Here is an 18,710-nt window from a genome sequence, read left to right on the forward strand (position 1 = left end):
AGACTTAGCAGTAGCAGCAGCATACATGCATAACTGAATGGAAGGCAGCACCCTTTATCAGACCAACCCCGTCCACCCCGGCCCCTCCCACCACCCCCACCCCCGCTGCCACTTCTTAAACTCTCCAGCGGTTTTCTCCATTGGCCTGAGAATACCACCGATCCTCCTTACAACACACAAGGCCTTGAAGGATCCCCTTTAAAGCTTCACTTGTCACCTCTTGCCACTCTTCCCCTCAGTCTTGCTAAAGCAGCTTCCCACGTCTTCTTTCTCTGAACATGCTAAACTCGTGTTTGCCTCTGGGCCTTTGCAACTGCTCTTTCTTGCCTGGAATCCCTTTCCACCCCCATGGTCTTTAAAAGGTGGTCTCTTCTTGTCATTCAGATCTCAGGTCAAATGTCTCTTTCTAAGAGAGCCCTTCCCCACCGTAACAATGCATGACCTCCCTTGTCCCCCACCTCTAGTAACTCTATTAAATCAGGCTCTTTCATCTTCTTCATAGCACATTTATCACTCTTGGAAGCTGTTGCATTCACTAATTTTTTTATTGTTTGTCTTCACTACAAAGCCATAAGCTCTATGAGCAGGGGTAAATCTTGCCTATCTTATCCACTGCTGGATTTCCAGCACCTAGAACATGCTAATATATAACAGGTCCCCAGTAAATATTTATTGAGATTAAAAAATGAGTGAAGTCAAGGTGATCCTTACTGTGCTGCTTCTCATTTCAGTTATCTAGGCTGGCTATTCACACGGCCCAGATCCTTAACTGTTTGAAAGCATTGCTTCAGTGAGGACAGTGTAGGGAATATATGGCCTGCACAACCACCATTTGATGCTGGAATTCAGGCAGGATTGGTGCCCCCCCAAGTATTCCGGTCCAGCTGCAAACAAAAGGCCACCGCGGCATTCACCAGCTGGTGGGCAACGCTCCCGAGCAGAATTCAGCTGCTTGCCCAGGAGTTTGCATTTCAGAGCCGTGCACTGGACGGTTATCAAACATGTGTCAAGTGCCTGGAGCCCTTGGGAAAACAGAAGCAAAGAAACATCAATCATCTTGGCCGTACATCTGCTGAGCCTCGATACAGTTAATACCACTTCTTCAAGGAGCATGTATTTAAGTTTCCAGCTGCCACATCACGTTGGCTGCTACAGATCTAGGCCAACACAATGCTTATAAATACTGATTTGGCAGAGGACCAAGAATTCCCCACCTTTGTATCAACTAGGCTTCCATCTGTCCGAAGAAGCTGGACAGTGTTGGCACTCAGCTTTCTCTTATCTCTTCATCAACGATTAAAAAGATGAGGAGCAATGGAGGAGCAAAGCTTGTAGGAAACGTGTGCTCTAACTAAGATCAAAACCACAAGCTGAGGTCAGGGAAGGAGTTCCTATTTTGTAAGAAGAAACTTGTCAAATAGACACATACTTAATTTATTTCTCTCCGGTGAACATTCTCAAAGCAGCCCATGTCATTCAAAACAGTAGGCATTAAGGAAGATAACGCAGCGCTCCCTATAACAAATCTTATTAAATGATAATCCATCAAATGATGTGTTTCTCACATAACTGGCTTCTACCTTTTTTTTTTTTTATATTATTTTCCCTTGACATTAAATGTGCTCATGTGCCTCTGCTGCTGCTGCTAAGTTGCTTCAGTCGTGTCTGACTCTGTGCGACCCTATGGACAGCAGCCCACCAGGCTCCTCCATCCCTGGGATTCTCCAGGCAAGAATACTGGAGTGGGTTGCCATTTCCTTCTCCAATGCATGCATGCATGCTAAGTTGCTTCAGTCGTGTCCGACTCTGTGCGACGCTATGGACAGCAGCCCACTAGGCTCCTCTGTCCACAGGATTCTCTAGGCAAGAATACTGGAGTGGGCTGCCATTTCCTTCTCCACATGTGCCTCAGTTATATCCTACTCTTTGAGGCCCCATGGACTGTAGCCCGCCAGGTTCATCTGTCCATGGAATTTTTCAGGCAAGAATACTAGAGTAGGTTGCCATTTTCTCCTCCAAGGGATCTTCCCAACCCAGGTATCAGAACATTGTCTCTTGCATTGCAGATGGATTCTTTACCACCGAACCACTGAGAAATCCCCTTGACATTAGCAATATCTTCCTAAAGTGGTAGGTCTTTGACTAGCCTCATTACATACACATAGCCTTGTTTTATTTGAAAAGGTGGTCAAAATGTGCTTTGGCAAAGAAGAAAACTCACAAACAATTAATGTAGTGCTAATCCATAGCTGTACCCTAATTCCACTTAGAATTATAAAAAGGTCCTTGTAAAATCACACTAACTTGTAAAGAACCTCTCTTCCTGGCTCTGTGTCTTCTCTGAGTGGAAGCACAGAGGGATGAAGTAGATGAAATATGAGGTGATTTCACGTCCAGGAGGGTAGAGAAGGGAGCCCTTGAGTACCCGGTAAGCGCCTTGAGTATGTGGATTTCTAGATGTGCATAAAGAAAGAGATGCAAATAGGTGGGTCATGGGCAGTGACCTGAAAAATGCCATGGGGCCAGGTGGGTCAGGAGAGGCGGGGGTGTGCAGTCATTGGCCAGATGGAGAAGAGATTGGGAGGAAGGGGCTCGCAGGGGAGTCTGCAATTGTCCCCATATGATTTAGACTACTAAAGCCACACTGAGCTGGTGCTTCGGTGATGGACAGGAATGGCAGCCCTCAGAAAAGGCTCTGGAGGAAGACAAGTCACATGTCTTATAGGCTAGAAAGGGGCAAAGAGTCTGCTTATCTTTTGAGAAGTTTGGGAGAAAACCAAGCACAAGAAATGTTGAGATGAACAGAGATGTCTTATCCAGATGTAATGATTAAGAAGTGAAATCACTCTTGTGCCTCCGGGATATACAATCTGTCCTCAGCTTCACCTCCTTCCAGCTCTACAAGGCCCAAATTCAGTCATCAGATCTTACCACTCTTTCTCATAGCCACACAAAACCAGCACAAGTCCCAACAGCCCAAGTTAAGACCATTGCAACTGTCTCTCTGACTCTGCTTCAAACTCTTGGTCTTCAAACAAGGCAGCCAGAATTATCATGTCAAGAGAAAACAAACCAAAAAAAAAAAAGAGGTTCCTCAGACCAGAAAAAGCTCCCTTAAAAGGTCACTGATAACTGATTAAACCAGTCAATCACTTGTAAAGATGCCCTTAACTAGTGCCTTTCCTTATCACCTATTCCCTGGCTCATCACTCTATCTCTAAAAACAAAACATATTCTCTCTCTCACATATATTATTGTAAACTGAACAAGCCTTATTTTCATAAACGTAATTTTCTCCATGTAAGGATTTCTTTCAACTCTTTCTGAATTGATTCCTATGCAATCTTTACGGCCTTTTAAGCTGACGAAGGCACTTGCTATGAGCCTTAAAACTCTTTGGAAAATTACAAAATACATAATTTCACAGACGAGGAAATAAAGAAGCCTTCCCTTTCATTTGCAATCAACCAAGATGACCAGTCATAACCCTGGTGAGTAAACACACCGAAAAAGGAGATTTCTTCATGCTAAAAATCCAAATGGGGCAGGAAGACGCACTTGGGCACCAGAAAGCCACCTGCCGAGGCCTAGTGATAGCAATGCTCTGCTGTGCTTAGTCACTCAGTCGAGTCTAACTCTTGCGACCACATGGACGACTGTAGCCCGCCAGGCTTGTCTGTCCATGGGGATTTTTCAGGCAAGAATACTGGAATGGGTTGCCGTGCCCTCCTCCATGGTATTTTCCCAACCCAGGGAGACCCTGGTCTCCCGCACTGCAGGCAGATTCTTCACCATCTGAGCCATCAGGGAAGCCCATGAATACTGGAGTGAGTAGCCTATCCCTTCACCAGGGGATCTTGCCGACCCAGGAATCAAACCAGGGTCTCTGGCATTGCAGGCAGATTCTTTACTAGCTGAGTTACCAGGGAAGCCCCAGTGACAGCAGGCTCTGTAGTCTAATCTGCTGCCAAGAAGCCCTGTTTCTGCTTCACTGAACAGAAGAACGTGTGGCAGCTGGGCCTCCAGCGCTGGAACATCTACGGATGGCCTCAACCCTTGCAAAGTGGCAACGTGACAGGGGCAGCACCGAGTCCAAAGTCAACAAGCATGAGGACTCACGTGAAGTCCGCACAGTCCAGGGTAAACAGGAGCTACTGTCACCTCTGAATTAAAACAGCTTGATTCTGAGTTTCAAGCATTTTTAATTATGTGCGTTATACACGCTAAATTGGGGAAAAGGAGAGAATAGAGAAAAAAGACAATAATAAAAAACATTTACATCCTGCCAACTAATAAGCACTGTTTTTATGTGGAATAAATTCTTTGAATTTTTTTAATATTATATATGTACGTAAATGGGCAGCTGTGCTGTGCTCAGTCGCTCAGTTGTGTCCAACTCTTTGCCATTCCGTGGACTGTAGCCCTCCAGACTGCTTTGTCCATGGAATACATCTTTTTTTAAAGCAAACCTGAGAATTCATACCCATTACCATGGTTATTATTAAAAAGAAAACCAAAAAAGTTAGCAAGGGTTAGTAAGGATGTGGAGAAGCTGAAACCCTTGTGTATTGCCGGTGGGAATGTAAAACAGTGCAGCAGCTATGAGAACCAGTGTGGCGTTTCCTCAAAGAGTCAAAAGTAGAATTATCATATGATCCGACAATTCCACTCCTGAGCACACACCTAAAAGAAACGAAAGCAGGAACTTGAACAGATATTTGTACATCCTTGTTCACAGCAGCATCATTCACAGCAGCCTAGGGATACAAAATGTGTAAGTGTCAGTCACTCACTAGTGTCCAACTCTTAGAGACCCCATGGACAACAGGCTCCTCTGACCATGGACATCTCCAGGCAATACCGGATGGGTAACCATTCCCTTCTCCTGAGGATCTTCCCAACCCAGGGCCTAAACCAGGGTCTCCCACAGTGCAGGCAGATTCTTTACTGTCTGAGCCACCAGGGAAGCCCCAGCCAAAAGACAGCAGCAACCCAAATATCCAGATGAATGGATAAACAAATACCAGAATACTCTTCAGCCTTAAAAAGAAACCTCTGACTCATGGTACATCACCGATGAACCTTGAAGACATTATATGAAGTGAAATAAGCCTGTCACAAAGCAGCAAACAAGGTATGATTGAATTTATGTGAGGTGTCTAGAATGGTCCAATTCATAGACAAAACGAGAATGGCAGTTGCCAGGAGCTGGAGGAGGGAGAACGGGGAGTTATTGTTTAATGGGTATGGGGTTTCAGTTTGAGGTGATAAAAAATGTTCTGGAGACAGATGGTGATGATAGCTGCACAGCAATGTGGATGTACTTTAACATCAGAGAACTGTACTCTTGTTTACTGAAATATAGCTGATTTACAAAGTTGTGTTACTTTCACATGTACAGCAAAGTGATTCAGTTATATATATATATATATTTATTTATTTCAGTCTTTAGAACTATACTCTTTTTTAATATATTTAATTGGAAGATAGCTGCTTTACAATACTGAGTTGGTTTCTGCCATACATCAACATGAATCAGCCACAGAACAAGACTCTTAAAAATGGCTGAAATGGTAAATTTTACATATTTTTTACCAAAATAAAGGATCATCCTATCTGTAATTTGCTCTTTTCACTTCATTTGATACCATGAGTGCTAATAAAGGTACTCTGTCTGAGCATGCAGACATGATTGCAAAGTATTTGACTGTATTAAAGTACCATAATGGGTTTCACCAGTCCTGTGTGTTGGACAGTTATTAGGTTGCCTCTGATTTCTCTCTTCCCAAAAGACATTGAATGATTCAATCATGAGACGTATCAGGTTACAGTACATTCCTGAAGATCCTTCTTTGGGATTCATTCTGGTCGTTCACAAATACACTGTAAATCTTCCACATCAGTCAGCAAAATTTCCTCACTATTAAGAAATATTTATTAACTACTTGTCCCTGGTAATATATTAATCATTAATAACAAAGATAATGATTGATACTTAATTTAAAATATTTGTTAAGTACTTATCTGTTTTCAAACTTACTGGAGGAAGATTAGCAACATTACTGACAGAACATGACACCCTGGGCAAGATTCAAAATATCTCACAAGAGACTGAGAAAGGCACTGGTCACTCAGAGGAAAGGTTGGCTGGACTATGGGTCAGCCAGACCACTGCCCACCGCCTGATCAACCCCACAGAAACCATTTAACCAGGAGTATGGGATAAAATGGGAGTTCTAAAGTAAAATTTTCAGAACAGACCCTATTTTTTTGTCAGTTGCCCAAAGGAGAAAGGGGCTTCCCAGGTAGTGCAGTGGTAAAGAATCCACCTACCAGTGCAGGAGATGCAAGAGACATGGGTTTGATCCCTGGGTCGGGAAGAACCCCTGGAGTAGGACATGGCAACCCACTCCAGTATTCTTGCCTGGAAAATTCCATGGACAGAGGAGTCTGGCAGGCTACAGTCATGGGGCCGCAAAGAGTCAGACACGATTGAGAACAAGGACGCAAAGAAGGAAAAGCATAACTGGGGAAAGAGGAGCCAGACTCTAGACTGGTAAAGTTAAATATCCCTATGGAACACGGAAATGGACAGTCGAGAGGTTCTGTTGGATAAACTGGTCTAGAGGTCAGGAGAAAGATATGGTATCCAGCTCAAATGTGCACTTGGAAAAATCAGAGTACAGAGCTGGTCATTGAAATCTTTGAAAGCAGGGCTTTCAGACTTTTGTGGGCATCACCTGTTAATGTCAGAGTCCATTCTGCAGGTCTGGGAGAAGCCTGAAGCTTGCATTTCTGACAAGCTAGTGGGTGAAGGCCTATGGTGATGCTCAGACTATAAACTCAGGAATAAGGTGTCTTGAGGGTGGATAGAAAAGGAGAGAAAGAGTAGGACTTCAAGGAACCCTGATGTTTAAGAGAAGATTAGGAGAAGAGGAGGCTGCAAGGAAATTGAGAAAGGAATGAGAAGTCCAAAAGAGTCTGGGATTACTGAGGTCAAAGAGGAAAGGAAGAGTATTATAGCCCTGCTGATGGATCAGGTAAGACCTCAAGAAGAGGTACTTAGTCCACTTGGGCTATCACAACAAAACACCAACAGTGAACACTTATTCTCCCACAGTTCTGGAGTCTGCAAGTTCAAGATCAGGGTGCCAGCCTGCTCAGGTTCTAGTGAGAGCTCTCTGCCTGGCTCACAGTCAGCCACCTTCTTGCTATGTGCTCACATGGCCTCTCCTTGGTGTGTGTATGGACAGAGAGATAATCCTCTGTCTCTACTTCTTGAAGTGAAGTGAAAGTCGCTCAGTCATGTCCAACTCTTTGCGACCCCAAAGACTATACAGTCCATGGAATTCTCCAGGCCAGAATATTGGAGTGGGCAGCCGTTCCCTTCTCCAGGGGATCTTCCCAACCCAGGGATCGAACCCAGTTCTCCCGCACTGCAGGTGAATTATTTACTAGCTGAGCCACAAGGGAAGCCCAAGAATACTGGAGTGGGTAGCCTATCCCTTCTCCAGCGAGGAATCGAACCAGGGTCTCCTGCATTACAGGCGGATTCTTTATCAGCTCCGCTACCAGGGAAGCCCCTCTTCTTCTTACAAGGACACTAATCCAAAGTCCAATCATGGGCTCACCCTCATGATCTCACCTAAACCAAGTACCTCCCAAAGGCCTTACCTTCTAATACTATCACACTGGAGGTTAGGGCTTCAATGAGTGAATTGCAGGGATGAGGGGAGGCAAGGAGGTATACAAACACTGCACCCCTAACAGTGCTCACTGGACTTAGTCTGCTTGTGCTATCACAACAAAGCACCAACAGTAAACATTTATTCTCCCAATAAATGGGGTCTGCAAGTCCAAGATCACGGTGCCAGTCTGGTCGGATTCTAGTGATAGCTCTCTGCCTGACTTGCATCCCAGCTCCATGCAGCACCCTCAACATAGAAGAGAAGACAGAAGCTCCTGGGTGGGTACACCTGCCAAGAGGCTCTGGAAACAGAAATCCAGGCCACAAACATTCACATCCCTCACACCTGTTAATTTGCTAAAAGGATACTTGCCCTGGGCACTACAGCCTGAAGAGAACAGAGTCAGAGGGCTCAAATCTCTGCCAGCAGCCTGCATTCTCTGTCTCTAAAACTACCAATTTTGCCTCGCTTTTGCAGGCCCAGCAGAAGTTCCGTTTGTGAAAACTGAAGACAAGTGCAATTGCAAATGCTTCTTGTCCCCATATTACCACAAGAAGCTCAAAGAAAAGGCACATGGGCTCCCAGGTCCAAGCTCCCAGGTTTGTTATTCTAGTTGGTCACTCTGCAGAAAGCCCTGCAAGAGCCTCACTCCCTTGGAACGGCTTCCTGGGGAGTTCCACGCTCAGCTCATGGTTCTCTGGTCCCAGCCTTGGGATCCACTGACGAGGGCAGCCATAAACTGCACTTAGCCATTATGAGTTAACCTTGGAAAGTCATCACAGTCAATATGAGAGACGGGATCTCCCACAGTGCTTTATTCTCAATTAAAAGTAAAGTCAAATAAACCAGGAGCTGCCTTGTACAGCCAACAATATTTTATATTGCAGTTATTAGAAAAATTAAGACAACAGACCAAGCAGAATGCTAAGAAGAAGCTATCTCAACCTCCATTCCAACAATTCCAATAATCTCATTTATTTTTCCATTTATTTATTTATTCATTTATCCAGAAATATCGGCTATGTGAAAAAGGCCTAAAAGCTAACAACACCAAAATCTATGCAATTTATTCATAGAAACACATCAATGTGTCTGATTCACTTACTCTAGAGATAATTCTAACTGGTTTAGTTATCTGTTTTTCAAGGCAGCAACAAATTAGAATGTAAATTCCAGAGCAGGGATTTTTTAGGGTTTGTTCACTGATGTATCCCTAACACTGAGAACAGAACTCAAGTATCTAATGGATGGTGAGAGAGGGAACCTTTACATGTTCTCCTCAATTTTATACCATATTATGTCACCACTCAGCTACTTCATATACTTGAGCCCCCAAAGACCTCTGATTCCGCAGACACTGGTTTCAGTGCCATGACAGAACACTGGCTTGTGAATGGACATTCTAAATATTAATAACTAATACAAATTCTAGTAGGAATAAAAATATTCCCTCTGTGATCTTGCTTCCACTGGTTATTTGCTTAGCCGCTTATTTTTCCCAGAAAAATAAATGTCTACTTTGTTTCTTTCAAGATTATAAACTCGTTCACACTAGTTATTGGGGTAAATAGGTTGAATTGAGCTGGAAAGGGAAATTTTATCTTGGTCTTCAACATTTGAAGGCTCTCCAAACTGAAATCCACCTGGAGAGAAACAGAGTCTTGCAAAAATTGATAAACAGAAGCCTCAGTTAAAGAATCAGGAGATGAGAAAGGGGAGCATTTAAGCCCTGTGATGATAACATAGTCCAGCCGGAAGAAGAAACACTTCTCTTCTTTCCCGGCAACAGCTCAGCCAACTAAAAGCCATGGACTCAGTGTTTACTCTAGCCCTCCCAACTTCATTTTCCTCTCCCCTGGCTGTGTAGAGACTTACACGTGGCTCACCATGGTTGCAGACCCCAAACTGCAATTCTCTACTGATCCTGAATAAACCCATCTTGGTGAGAGAACTATCTGGCAATTTATTTGTCTTAGGTCAACAGTGTGAGTAATTGTTTATAATCCCCTCTCATCACCTGGCATATCATAAGAACTAAGTGGCACCGTAATTACCCATTTGAAACATAGCACTTTTTTGGATTAACATTCTGATTAAGTTACAACAGTTTTGCGGCCAATCCGATATTTCCAATAATGGCCAGGAATCTACTAAATCCACGACATGCAAACAGCTCTTGCCAAGGTCTAATTCAAGAAAGATTCAAATGTTTAAGAGTCATTTTTTAAAAATTCAAAATGAAAATAGCTTATTGAATTCTATTGGAAGAATGGGGAGATTAAAAATGTACGTTCTCATAACCCAGAACACCAACTTTATTGAACAGGAGACTCACTACTTCTTTAATCAAGAAGTTCCTGTCTGGGCATCTCTAAGAAATAGCCCTGCAAGGGCAATTGGGTAGTTTTTCTGGTCTTTCATATTTATATATAACTCTACCATTCATGGGTTTCCCCAATGGCTCAGTGGTAAAAAAAAAAAAAAAAAATCCGCCTATCGTGCAGGAGATATAGTAGACAGTTTTGATCCTTGGGTCAGGAAGATGCCCCGGAGGAGAAAATGGCAACTCATTCCAGTATTCTTGCCTGAAAAATCCCATAGACAAGGAGCCTGGCAGGCTACAGTTTAAAGAGTCAGACATAACTGAGAATGAGCTACCATTCACAAAGTGGGTTATCAGGCATCACTCGTTCTCTAAACCACTCCTCAAGGGATTGATTCCCATGTTCCCACAATAACAGAAATTATAAGTTGCCCCACAGACTTAAAAACAACTTTTCAAGATGAAGGAAAAATTAAGAAACTCCCCGGATATTAAATATATTCATCTACTGCTAATCACGTCTTATTTCAGAAACATTAAAACAAGAAGCCCAAACAGTGTACCTTAGAAACCGAGACTAGAATCTTCTGATCTTCACGGGACTTGCCCAAAGCCACTCGATGATGTGACTAGGGCTAGCGCATCTTCATTTCTGTCGTGCAACAGTAGCCCTGGTACATACGGGCACTGGGAAACAGAGATGAGCAAACGTCCTCCCCACCTCTCACTGGCAGGGGCTCTGCTCTCTACTCGGGCAAGGCAGGACAGAGCAAGGCAGGAAGTCAGGGCAGCACAGATGGCTTTCCTTCCCCAAAAGCACTGGCTCCCTGGACACTCAACTGCAGCTAAACCTGGGAGGATCCTGGTTCCCAGAGCCCAGCACCTCACTAGCCTCACCCAGGTAGGTCCTGGAGAGGACAATGCATTCCTGAGCCCCACCTCTGCCCTCTCGGCAGTTCTCACTGGAGACAGGCATGCCTGGCTCCTTTAGGTAATCTGTCCATGCAGAGAAGGTGGCCAGGGAGCATACCCACCAAACAGTTAGCTGTGTAGGCCTGTGCCAAGCGAGAAGCAGAGGTGGGGTGGGGAAGTAGTAGGCCCTTTATTCCCTTCTGCAAAGTCTGAATGATTTTAGAGGTAATTTTGAAAATGATAATCTGGAAAAAAGAAGCCAAGAGAAGCAAACACAAATTGTGCAATTTGGATATAGAAAGGTTTGGGTTGAAATCTGGGCTCTCCTATTGACTTGCTGGGTAACCAGGTCTCCATATTCTATCCACTTCACAGGGCTATTCCAAACAATGTAGAACCTCTCTGCCTCCCCTCTCCACCATCCTGGTCACACTGTGTGGTCAGTCTGTTAATCGGTTCCTCCAAGTGGTCCCACTCTTTGCTTTTTCCTATTATCACATATGGCATATTAGTGTTTAAAATTACCGGGGGAAATACACAGACAGAGAACACAATTTGTATCATATACACTCCACTCCCAACTATGATTTTTAAGAATCTGTTTAAATATAGTGGCAGTTCCTTCCTCTGACTTTCTGTTGCTACGTAGCTCTGTATCTTGTAGACAATGGGAAGACTTGGGGAGAAGTATTTTAGGAATTGTTGAAAGAATTACACGGGGTCATAGGAATGAGTCTTTCTACTTGTTCCTCAAAACCAATAACAACTATTTCATGTTCATATTGCACCAGCAAAAAAAAAAAAGAAACAGTATCTCTCACTTAATTTTTCCCATCAGTTTATTCACAGAATGTCTTAAGAGTATAGCAGAGGTCCCAGCATGAGGGCCAGAACCATGAATAAAAAGCAGATGTGCCTGAAAAATAGGCCTTTAGGGAGCCCATGTGCATGCAGATCAAGAAGTCTCAGGAGGGAATTCCCTGGCAGTCCAGTGGTTAAGATTCCACGCTTCCACTGCAGGAGACACGAATTCAGTCCCTGGTTGGGGGAACTAAGATCCCACATGCCACGCAGTGTGGCCCAAAACAAGCAAAAACAACAGACCAAAATAAACAAGAAGCCTCACGAGCAGGAACTCACACTATGGACAGGATGAATCAAGATGCATAAGCTCAGTTTCTCTTCTGAACTTTACAACTAATGGGGAGGAATGGATGTGGGCTGAATTTCCTCAACATCCAGTACAAGTGGAGCCATGCAAGCACTATTTTTATGATAAGTGCAAAAGGGGCCTAGGGAAAAAGTATGTTATATTGTATCAGAGAAAACAGTTCAGATTTTCTGGAAATCTTTTGTGGTCTTAGGCACTTATTATGAAATAGCAGAATGAAAAAACACATAATACTCAAATAACACTACACACAAGTATGGCATTTTCATCACTCAAAAGCCTTCCGTGAGTCAATCAAGCAACTCATAACAATCTCAAACTCCATCACCCGGCTATTCTCCTTCAAAGAAACTATCGTAAGGATATAAACCAAAATACTCCTCCAGGAAACGTTCACTCCACAACATTGTTCAGAGCAAGGCAATATGCAGCATTCGAACAAATGATGCCCCACACTCACTGACTTCATTACCTGCTAGATCTTTTGACCATGAAGCCTCCATACAATACAAATTCAGTCTTGACCTCTTCATAAGGCTCAGATGACACAATAGATACAAGAACCTGAGAAACCTTTGTAAACCCCTCTACTATTTCAAAGGCATAAATATGCAAAAAGCTTATACTTGGGAAAAGAAAGCAACAGCAGAAAGAAAAGCGTCACGTGTTCTAAAAGCACACATACACCCATGTTGTGCAAATCTCCAGAGCAGTGAGCCCTGAACTAGTGAGCCAAAGATGACGAGCGACAGGTAACCGAACAATTGTCTGGGGCCCCACAGCCAGCTGCCGTTACTCAGTCACAAAGGCCACAGCAATGGAAGCCCTGACTGAAACTGAGCCCACAGCTGTTCACCGTCCCTACCTTGAGCTGTACTGTTGCAATTTCTGCTTAACTGAAATCAGAAATAAAACGTTTTGTAGGATGCCTCGAGTTGCTTGGTATGTGTTTAATGAATAATAAAGAGCATGTGTTTAAGCCTGTAACATGCAAATGTCAGTAAATAAAAGTTGTTACTCTTGTTAATCATTATCGATGCCATTATTATTATTAAATAAATAATTATCATTTGTATAGCTCCTTAAAGTTTATATAAAATGTGGTCTGACAATGATCCTATAAGAGAAAAAGAGGCTCACAGAATTTGGTAATTTATTCAAGGTCACACTGCCAGCAAATGCTGAAGTTGGGATTTGACTTCCATTTGAGGTGTTTTCCCCTTGATGAGTCTGGAATCTTAAGAATGGCCTCAAGAGTTCTTTCTATCATGGACATGATTCCCAAAATCCAGTCCTTCCTAAATGGCTAACCAAGAACTACAACAATCCTGTTCCCCCTGTCAGTCACGGACTGACTTAAGGATAGGGCAGTGACTTGAGGAAAAGTCTTTTGGGAGATTCTGAGAAAGGTTTCCACACTACTGAGGAGATAAGAAGACATGGCTTCTTCCCTTCCCCTCGATGTTTTCTATCTCAATATGAACCTTGAAGCTATATTCCATCTCAGGATCATGAGAGTCAGGCTGAAATCAAACCAATACAGGGCAGGAACAAAGCTAACAGAATCACAGAGAAACAAACGCAGAGCCAGACACTCTGCTCCTGACTACACTCTGCTTCTACTACACAAAGGAATTCTCTTCCTGACTAGGAAAGTTAGAGTTTCTGTTCCTCACACCCAAAATATCCTACCTGATACATTATCGACACGTGCCACCTTGTATCAGACCAAGCTTACATATTTTTTTTCCCCATGTAGTAGCTTCATATCTTCACATGTGGGGATTTCTAAGCTTACATCAGATGTAATTTTGATTTCCCGAAATCCTAAATGGGCAGAAGGAAAAAGGAGACAGTGGTATGCACAGCTGTACAAAGGGAACATATACAGCTGGTTCCCACCACGCGGCTAACTATAGAAGCAAAGGACACCACGCTGAGTCAGTGAAGTTTCCGGCCCCTCTCCCACGATCCCCACCCCCATAAATCACAACAAAGCTCGAAGCCTGATGATCTCAACTGCCTCTCTGTGCCCAGAGAGAGCACCACACAGCACACGACCAGAAGAAAAGAAAAAGGAAGGAGAAGGAAGAGAAGGAGGTGATTTCATAAGAGCATGCCCTCCTTTCTTTCCAAGGTGATAACAGCAATTTGGCTAAGCACCCAAAATTCCTTGTGAAATGTGTTGTTTTGTCAATTAACACTTCACACTCTTTTTTCAAAAATTACAACGCAGAGAACCTACTATATTGCTCAGGAACTCTACTCAGTGCTCTGTGGTGACCTAAAGGGGAAGGAAATCCAAAAAAGAGTGGATATATGTATACGTGTAGCCGATTCACTTTGCTGCACAGCAGAAATTGACACTATATTGTAAAGCAACCATACTCCAATAAAAATTAACTTAAAAGTAAATAAATAAAACAATGTAATAGTATCATGAAATTCAAAAAATTACAGTGCAAAATAGAAGTAATTCAACAGTTCTCTGCCAATGTTCTACTGAGACCATTGAAGTGATTTTTATTGCATGTCAGGTATCAGCGACCCTTATGTGCCTTTCCCTAAAACCATAACACACTTGAGTTGTAGCTTTCTAAACTCTAGACCAGTCTTCAGAGCTTCTCAGCACCACCCTCCCAGGAGAAGCAGGGTCTCCCTCTCCTGTTTGCTTTTATTGGCATCCTAATTATAATTGTTATTTTTTTTTAATTGAGTATTTTCTGTGACAAACACGCATGAAAGTGCTTTCCCCAAGTCTGTTTATTATAAACACATAGCGAGGATTATGTTCATTGTTATTATTACCTTTGGTCCTTGCATTGAATTATTTTGTATAAATATTCTATTATTGACTACCTACAACAGCTCTCACATCTAATTTCTTTTGCTCATCTAGTTTCTACCCTACAGTTGTTCAAAATCAAAACAAGAAAAACTTGTAAAGCCCTATCACTTAAGCCGGAGGATTTAGTAAAAAGCTAACTTGATTGCTTGTATTATTCAGTGAACTAATCCTTGAAATGTTTTTAGAATTAATGGCTATTTTATTCAGTAAATCAGAATCCACAGAAGAAAAAAAAACATCTACCCAATATCTCTAGTGATGTCAGCCTCGACCTTGACCTCATGAGGTTTACCTCCAATCCACTTGAGTCATCTCCTCCCAAAGCCACAACATCAACTTATCATCACCTGTGCCTATCCTTCTTTTTTTTTTAATCCTCACTTCTGAAATGTGGGGTTGTTGTGGGAATGAAATATCCCTCTCTAAGCCCAGCTTTCTATGCTCCCCAAGACTCTAGTTCCTCCAATCCTATTGCACCTAGCTTTCAACCTCCTTGAACCCTCGGGCCCCTTGATTCTCCCTTTTCTCCCATGTCATCAGCCAATCCTGCTCTAGATTCCTTCTCCTTAGAGGCTAAAGCTCATGATCCATCATATCCATTGCTCTCTTTCTGGCATCCCCAACCCTTCCAAGCCACCAATCTCCCACTCCACATCAGTCCAAACATCCAAACATTTCCACTCCTATAACTGGTAAGGCATGTTTTGCTAGAGGCACTCTCTCAACCTTGCAGATTAATGGTGTGACACAATTATGATTTCCAACACAGGCTAAGTGCTTGGAGTGACTCAACAACAATATGTTACACCAATTCCATAAGCACTTGGGTTGAAAATCTTAAGTACTCAACGCACCTGCCATGTCCAGCAGGAGAGTACAGAGGGGAAGAGCCTTGCATCCTGGCTCTGCCCCTTAGTAGCTTAAGACAGACAACTTGCTTAACCCTTCTATGCTTTGTCTCATTTGTAAAATTAGGATAATAATTCCATCTTTAAAGTGTTGTTGCAAGAAATTAGCGAGTTAATATATGTAATTTTAACAAAGCTTAGATAATAAAAATTGTCCAAAACTATTGGTTCAGTTACTGATTTAGAGAGAACTGGGGCCACTGGACAGGAAGAATGAGAGAAAAGAAAGAAGGGAAATGACAGAAAGAGAAGGGGTGAAAACTCCCCTTCTGCCTTCCCACCCTTTTTAGCTACCTCCAATCATTTTCTTTCTTCATGTTCCCAGCCTCTTAAGAACCTGTCTAGGCTGGCTGTCTCCTCACCCCTTTTTTCATTCCCATCTCCATGCAATGGAATTTGCCACCTGCCTCCATACACACCATACAAGCTATTTTTGACATTATCACCAATGACTCCCAATTGTCAGTGATAGCTGTGCCATCCTTGATTAACTGACCCTCTCTGTATCATCTGACCCTGTTGACTTCTCTCTCATTGTTGAACTCTTTCTCCCCTGAATTTCCATGACAGGAGTCTCTCTTGTTGAGTTTCCTCCCCTCAAACCTGTACTTCCCAATTCTCTGGCTAGATCCTTCCTCCTCTGACCACTCATTAGATTTAATTCATTCATTTTGTGCTCAACCCTGTCCTACTCTTTGCGACCCAATGGACTGTAGCCCACCAGGCTCCTCTGTCCATGGGATTCTCCAGGCAAGAACACTGGAGTGGGTCGCCATTTCCTCCTCCAGGGGATCTTCCCAACCTCGGGAGCAAACCCAAGTCTCCTGCGTCTCCTGCATCGCAGGCGGATTCTTTACCGCTGAGCCACCAAGGAAGCGTTTATTCATTTTTTCAACACATGTACTGAACACTTACCAAAGGGCAGGTACCATGACAGCTGGTGGAACCAGTTAGGCAGGGACAGCTGAAACACAGCTCCAGAGGGCTCTATTCACCGTGAGATGCAATGACTCAGACATCTGAGTGGTACTTCAGACATCTGAAGTTGTGTGATAGCCATGACATGACTTAGCTCTTGCCCTCACACTTTTTCTAGGGAAAAGATCAGCACATAACTAGACAATCAGAAAACATAAAGAAAGGTACAGTGACCAAGGGAGAATGTGAACACACTATAGAGACTCTTGAAAGCATAAGTTTTTGATCCATTTCACACTTCACTCTTCACATGCTGCTGCTGTGCTAAGTTACTTCAGTCGTGTCCGACTCAGTGACCCCATGGACTGCAGCCCACCAGACTCCTCTGTCCGTGGGATTTTCCAGCCAAGAGTACTGGAGTAGGATGCCATTGCCTTCTCCGACTCTTCACATACTGCCCAGGAAATTACATCCCATCATGGGATGTAATTAACTGAACCTAGTAGCCAATGATGCCCAAATTTTGCATTATTTGCATAGAATATTATATTGCCTACCAAACTTCTCTACCACATGTCCTAGAGGGCACCAAGCACCAAAAATATAAATATAAACAAAGCAGAAGTCTTACCCTGAGGCATTAATCTTACTTCCCATCCATATCACATCAGCACACTCGCGGATTTGTCACCCTCTTGGACTTTCTAGAAGCCCGATTGTCATCTGTTAAACACAAGCTGATTTTATCAGCAAACCCCTAGTCCTACCCAACTCCCGTGTTTAAAAGCTTTCAAGGATTATTCGTAGGAGCCAAAAAAAAAACTGAAATTCCTTCTACCTTAGTGTCCCTAAATGACCTAGCTCCCGCCTGCTCTTCTGGCACCTACGTAGTCACATATAACACACCCTGCATGCCAGCCACTCCAAAGCACCCTGAAGAACCAGGCAGTTCTTTCAATCTACTGTCCTTTCCACCTCATTGCCTTTGTACCTACTGTTCCTGTTGCCTAGAACTGCCCTTCCTCCGGCTGCTCACCTCATGAATTTCTACAATTGTTTGACCACTCTAGGCAGAGTTAAGTGCCTCTGTCTCTAAACTCCCATGGAAGGCGATCACTTCTGGGACTCATCATTGCTATGATTCTTTGTCCACACACTCTTCTCCCTGAGGACAATGTAAGCCTCCGAGAAAGAACCCTGCCTGTTCTCTGTGGGTCCTCAGCATTGGGGGCCGTGTCTAGCACGTGCTGTGTACTCAGCCTGGTAAAGAGGTAAACTCACTGAGTTAACATCCCTTAATCACAATACCGGGCTTCCCTGGTGGCTCAGTAGTAAAGAACCCACCTGCCAATGCAGGAGATATAAGAAAGGTGGGTTCGATCCCTGAGTCAGGAAGATCCTCTGGAGAAGGAAATGGCAACTCATTCTAGTAATCTTGCCTGGGAAATCACATGGATAGAGGAGCCTAGTGGGCTACTTAGCAACTAAACCACAACAATAACCACAATATTCTTTATTAGGGGCTTTTTTTTTTTTTTTTGCCAAACTGTGCATTTTGCAGGATCTTGGTTCCACAATCAGGGATCAAACCCAAGTCCTAACTACAGGCCAGCCAGAGAATTCCCCAAAAGAGAATTTTAAGAGTATTAAAACTATTAAAAAAAAAAAAAAACTAAACTGAAACTTTTCCTTAATATAAGCTGTATTTGGAACCAATTAGGTATACTATGGGGCTTCCCAGGTGGCCCAGACGGTAAAGCCTACAATGCAGGAGACCTGGGTTCAATCCCCGGGTTGGGAAGATCCCCTGGAGGGGGGCATGGCAACCCACTCCCGTATTCTTGCCTCAAGAATCCCCATGGACAGAGGAGCCTGGCAGGCTACAGTCCATGGGGTCGCAAAGAGTCAGACACGACTGAGCAACTAAGCACAGCACAGAACA

At 43.4% G+C, this 18,710-nt stretch overlaps 1 protein-coding gene across 8 annotated transcripts in view; it reads right to left on the minus strand.

Moving 5' to 3' along the window:
- Window positions 1–18,710, minus strand: part of SLC16A12 (solute carrier family 16, member 12) — a 100,297-nt gene that overhangs the window by 71,773 nt on the left and 9,814 nt on the right. The gene's annotated exons all lie outside the window — the stretch shown is intronic.

The sequence above is a fragment of the Bison bison genome, unplaced genomic scaffold (assembly GCF_000754665.1).
Source record: "Bison bison bison isolate TAMUID 2011002044 unplaced genomic scaffold, Bison_UMD1.0 scf7180017864097, whole genome shotgun sequence".
Taxonomy (NCBI): Eukaryota; Metazoa; Chordata; class Mammalia; order Artiodactyla; family Bovidae; genus Bison; species Bison bison.